The sequence below is a fragment of the Heterodontus francisci genome, chromosome 41, assembly GCF_036365525.1.
Source record: "Heterodontus francisci isolate sHetFra1 chromosome 41, sHetFra1.hap1, whole genome shotgun sequence".
In the NCBI taxonomy this organism is placed as follows: domain Eukaryota; kingdom Metazoa; phylum Chordata; class Chondrichthyes; order Heterodontiformes; family Heterodontidae; genus Heterodontus; species Heterodontus francisci.
Window position 1 is genome coordinate 22,729,362 of NC_090411.1, and position 5,811 is coordinate 22,735,172.

Sequence of the window (5,811 nt, forward strand, 5' to 3'; positions counted from 1 at the left end):
CTTCCTCGACTTCTCTGTCTCCATCTCTGGGGATAGGTTGTCTACTAATATCCATTATAAGCCCACCGACTCCCACAGCTACCTCGACTACACTTCTTCACACCCTACCTCCTGTAAGGACTCCATTCCATTCTCCCAGTTTTTCCGTCTCCGACGCATCTGCTCTGATGATGCTACCTTCCATGACGGTGCTTCTGATATGACCTCCTTTTTCCTCAACTGAGGATTCCCCCCACTGTTGTTGACAGGGCCCTCAACCGTGTCCGGCCCATTTCCCGCACCTCTACCCTCCCCCCTTCCCCTCCCTCCCAGAACTGTGACAGGGTTCCCCTTGTCCTCACTTTCCACCCCATCAGCCTCCATATCCAAAGGATCATTGTCCGCCATTTCTGCCACCTCCAGCGTGATGCCACAACCAAACGCATCTTCCCCTCCCTTCCCCTGTCAGCATTCCGAAGGGATTGTTCCCTCCGCGACACCCTGGTCCACTCCTCCATTACCCCCACCACCTTCGTCCCTGTCCCATGGCACCTTCCCCTGCAATCGCAGGAGGTGTAATACCTGCCCATTTACCTCCTCTCTCCTTACTATCCCAGGCCCCAAACACTCCTTTCAGGTGAAGCAGCGATTTACTTGTACTTCTTTCAATGTAGTATACTGTATTCGCTGCTCACAATGTGGTCTCCTCTACATTGGGGAGACCAAACGCAGATTGGGTGACCGCTTTGCGAAACACCTCCGCTCAGTCCACGAGCAGGACCCTGAGCTTCCGGTTGTTTGCCATTTCAACACTCCCCCCTGCTCTCATGCTCACATCTCTATCCTGGGCTTGCTGCAGTGTTCCAGTGAACATCAACGCAAGCTCGAGGAACAGCATCTCATTTACCGATTAGGCACACTACAGCCTGCCGGACTGAACATTGAGTTCAATAATTTCAGAGCATGACGGGCCCCCCATTTTACTTTTATTTTTCGCTTTTTTTTCTTTTTTTCTTTTTTACATTTTTTACAATTTTTTTATGTTTATTTCATTTCATCTTAGTTTGTTCAGTTTGCTTACCCACTTTTTTTTTTCATGTTTGTACTTGCTGCTGTTCAATCTTCAGTCCATTAACACCCTATCTGTACTAATGCTTTGTCTTTCAACATACCATTAACATACTGTTTGCCTTTGCTCCATGACCTTTTGGTCAGCTATGTGGCCTTGTCCAATCTACACCTTCTCCTTTGTTATCTCTTGCCCCACCCCCGCATCACTTGCTTATAACCTTTGACATTTCTAATATTTGCCAGTTCCGAAGAAGGGTCACTGACCTGAAACGTTAACTCTGCTTCTCTTTCCACAGATGCTGCCAGACCTGCTGAGTGGTTCCAGCATTTCTTGTTTTTACTTTAAATCTATGCCCCCTCGTCACTGACTTCTCGGCTAAGGTAAATAGGCACTTCACATCCACTCTATCCAGGCCCCTCACAATTTTGTACATTTCAATCAAATCTCACTTCAGCCTTCTCTGCTCCAAGGAGAAAAACCCCAGCCTATCCAATCTTTCCTCATAGCTGCATTTTTCCAGTCTCGGCAACATCCTCGTAAAATCTCCTCCGTACCTTCTCTAGTGCAATTACATCCTGCGAGCGTAGATGTTGGTCAAAACCTCTGATGTTTACAGAATATTGAAGGTTGCACATGATGGTGCACCTCCTAACTACGTAATAGTGTTTTAAGATTATAACTCAGTTTCCCGGGTTCATTTGGCAGGTAAATTAACTGTGTCTGTGTCCATCCATTGTTAGGTTGTGGTAAGTTTCAATGATTATTTATAAGTCTTGTATTGTCAGTACTTTTCCGATATAAATATGTTTATGTTTTTCAGAAACGGGTTCCTGTTTTTCAGAACCTGCCATTGTTTTCTTAGCAAGAGGCAATTGTGCTGGGTCCTTGACTACTGGGTGTTAGGGTCCTTGACTACAGGGACATGTTACAGGCATGCTTATGAAACCTTTATTTTAAACCTTCCAGGCAGATTAATCCTGCTTTTATTTTTTTAAATCCCAATTCATAGGAAAATAACCTCATAACCCTCTATTATGGCCAGTTTCCTTCACAGTCCAACAAAGGTTCTTTAAAGGTTTAACATAACCTCTCTGCTTTTCAATTCTATTCCTCTAGAAATGAAACCCCATGCTTTGTTTGTAGTTTTATTAACCTGTGTCACTACTTTTAATGGTTTGTGTATCTCTACCCCCAGATCACTCTGCTCCTTTACCCCATTTCGACTCTCATTTTCCAAGGATTATGTGGCCTCTTTATTCTTCTCATCAGAATGCCCATTCTACAAGTTTATTAACATCTTCTTACATTTTGTCGCATTCTACCTTAGTATTAACTATACCCCAGTTTGATGTTGTCCACAATTTTAAAAATTGTACTTCTGATTCCCAAGTCCAAATCCTTGATGTGAATGGTGAACAATGGGTCCCAGGACACATCCCAGTGGAACACCACTTCCTATCTTCTGCCAGTCTGAGTAAATACCCTTAATCCTCATTCTCTTCCCTGGCTTTTTCAGTATATGTGAATGGAATCCATTTGGGCTAGGTGTTCTATCCTGTCTAAATTTGCCTAGTTTATCAATTAATTGTTTTTTTCTGTCTGAAATGTCTTCATATCTTTTTGATCCCTTCTTTTAAGGTTATGTCCACCCTGTTAATCTCCCTGGTAAATACTGAAGGAAAGAAATTGTTCAATATTGCCACCATTTCACTGTCATTACCAATGAGTTTATCCTGTGCATTTCTTAGTAGTTTTATCCTTATTTTGTTTTTCCTTTTGTGATTGATGTTATTTATTATATTCCTTGATCATTTAATTTTGTAATTCCTCTTTGCCATCCTAATTGCTTTTTAAAATTTCTTTTCTAACCTCTTTGTATTGTCTATGTATTGGTGTATGTCTTTTGCTTCAGTCTCAGTTTTACCCCTTATCTCTTTATTCATCCACTGCGTTCTATTATTGGTTCATTTTTGTTTTGTTTTTTCACAGCATATATTTCTCCTGAACTGTACTAATAAACTTTTAAACCATATCCTACTGCTGTTCAAATTCTTCATTTTTCCACATTTTTTCTAGTTATTTTTCCTAGTTCCATTCTCAGTTCCTCAAAATTAACTTTTTTTCCAATCTATTACTTACGTTTTTGTCTTACTAACGTCTTTTTCAATCATTATCGTAAACCTCATTATGTAGTGATCGCTATTGCCTAGATGTACCCCCATACTTACTTCTCTTGTCTGCTCTGGTTCATTTCCCATTACTAGATCCAGCAGTCATTCCTCTCTTGTTGGCCTTCTCACATACCAGGTAAGAAAGGAATCCTGTAAAAATTCCATTCCCTTTTCCCCCTTCATTACCTCTTCCTGCCAGTTTATTTGGAGGTTGTTAAATTCTCCCATAATTATTACTTTATGTCTTTTATTCATTTCATAGATTTGTTTACATATCCCTTCTTCCACTTCCCTTCCACCTTAAGTGGTCTTTAGAATCCCTTTATTACCCTAATCAATCCCTTCTTATCCTGTATTTCTTTCCATATGAATTCAGTTTCTATCTTAATATTAGCTATGTCCCTTTTTTTCTACTGCCATTATGTTATCTCTAATAAGTACAAATACCCCAGCTCTTTTTCTTCCTTCCTTATCTTTTTTAAATGTGTTATAACCTGCAATATTTAATTACCAATCCTGTTCTTTATCTAGCTATGTCTCAGTTATCCCGACTACATCTGGCTGCTCACTATGACTTATTGCTTCCAGTTGCCTGGTTTTGTTTCGGATGCTGTGCACAATGCTGTGCAGGCAACTTAATTTGTTTTTATGTATCATTCCTCTCATTTTATTTTTTAACTGTCATTTTATACTTGTCTTCTATAACTGAATCTTTCCCTGACCATATATTTATATTATACTCATTCCTTAGCTTGGTCTGGCCTTTCCCCCAACTCCTATTTCTTTTATCTTTAGGCTTACGTTATTTCCAGCAGACCCTTCCCCTGTTTACTCATTTCAGGCCTAGTTGAAAGTTTAAGGCATTCAAGCCCGATTCCAGAGGCTTCAGCACAAAATCTAGGCTGGCACTCAAACGCAGAACTGAGAGAGTGCGGTACTGTCAGAGGTGCTGTCTTTCAAATGAGATGTCAAACTGAGGCCCTGTTTGCCCTCTCAGGTGGATGTAAAAGATTCCATGACACTCTTTGAAGAGGAGGAAAATTCTCCCTCTATCCTAGCCAACATTAATCCCTCAATCAATACCTAAAACAGATTACAAAAGCAAAGTACTGCGGATGCTGGAAATCTGAAATAAAAGCAGAAAGTGCTGGAAATATTCAGCAGGTCTGGCAGCATCTGTGATGAGCGAAACCAAGTTAAGGGCTGGATTTTGTGTTGGAGGAGGGGCTGCAAGTGCCAGGCCGAAAAGCCCGCTCAAATTTTCGTGCCCCCCCCCCCACTCCCCGATCAGCTGGCAGCTCAGCAGCACCACTGGGAGCAGTGGCCATTGCCGGTACTGCAAAAGCCGGAAGATCAAGGCCCAGCGCTGGAAGTCCAGACGCAAGGTGAGTGAGGTGGCGTTGCCGGGGCCAGTCCGGAAGGCCCCAGCAAGGCAGGGATGGGGGGGGTGGTCGTGCAGTCCCGGGGGGCAAACTGGTTCCCGGCAGGGGTCCTCTGTGGGCCAAAGATTGCCCAAGGAGGAGGGACCCCACCCTACCCACAAGACTCGTTTCCTGTGTGGTGGAGATCCCCCTCCCGCCAATGGTAAGATCCCAGCAGTGGCGGAAAGATGTCCTTAATTGGGCGTTAATAGGTCACTTAAGGGCCTCAGTTGGCCTCTGGGCAGGAAGGCCATCGTTGGCCTTTCCCACCCCGGAAAGATTGCTTGGCGACAGGGAGGCAACAGGCCCTCTGACCCATCGCCCTTCTGCCACCCATCATGATACTATGTGCCTCCCTACCTCCAACCCCGTCTCAAGTGCCACATTAAATCCCGGCCTCTTCTCAGAACTTGAAAAGTTAACTCTGTTTCTGTCTCCACAGACCTGCTGTGTATTTTCAGTACTTTCTGTTTTTATTACCTAAAACAGATTATTTGGTCATTATCACACTGCTGTTTGTGGGAGCTTGCTGTGTGAAAATTGGCTACCGTGTCACCTACACTTAAACAGTGACAACACTTCCGAAGTACTTCATTGACTTTAACATGCTTTGGGAATTCCTGAGGTTGTGAAAGGTGCTAGATAAATGAAAGTATATTGCTTTTCCTATCACGAGTCATTACATGCAAACATCAAAAAAGTATGTTTGATACTAAAAGATTACAGCACGATTTAAAACCCATTATCAGAGCTGATTTTCAGAACTACTTCTTTCCTTTGAGATGGACATTTGCAGGGCAAAGCTTTTCACCAGTCACATTAGAATGGTTTCTAACAAGCACTAACACTCTTCTCTCAGTGAAACACATTAATTCTCTGTTGACACCATTTCAACCCACCGGTTGCTGAGCTCAGCGCCTCTCCCACATCATTCGCTAGCATGATGAAATGTTTCTTTTTAAATTTACATCCCTCATCTCCTGAGGCACTTTCATGAGCATCCCTTGCAGTACCTCACCCAACTGGCCATTATTCATTTGACAATAATTTGAAGATAATTGGCAAAAGAACCGGGGGAGATCAGGAGCAATTTTTTTACGCAGTAAGCTGTTATGATCTGGAATGCACTGCCTGAAAGGATGGTGAAAACAGGTTCTATTCGTAAGTT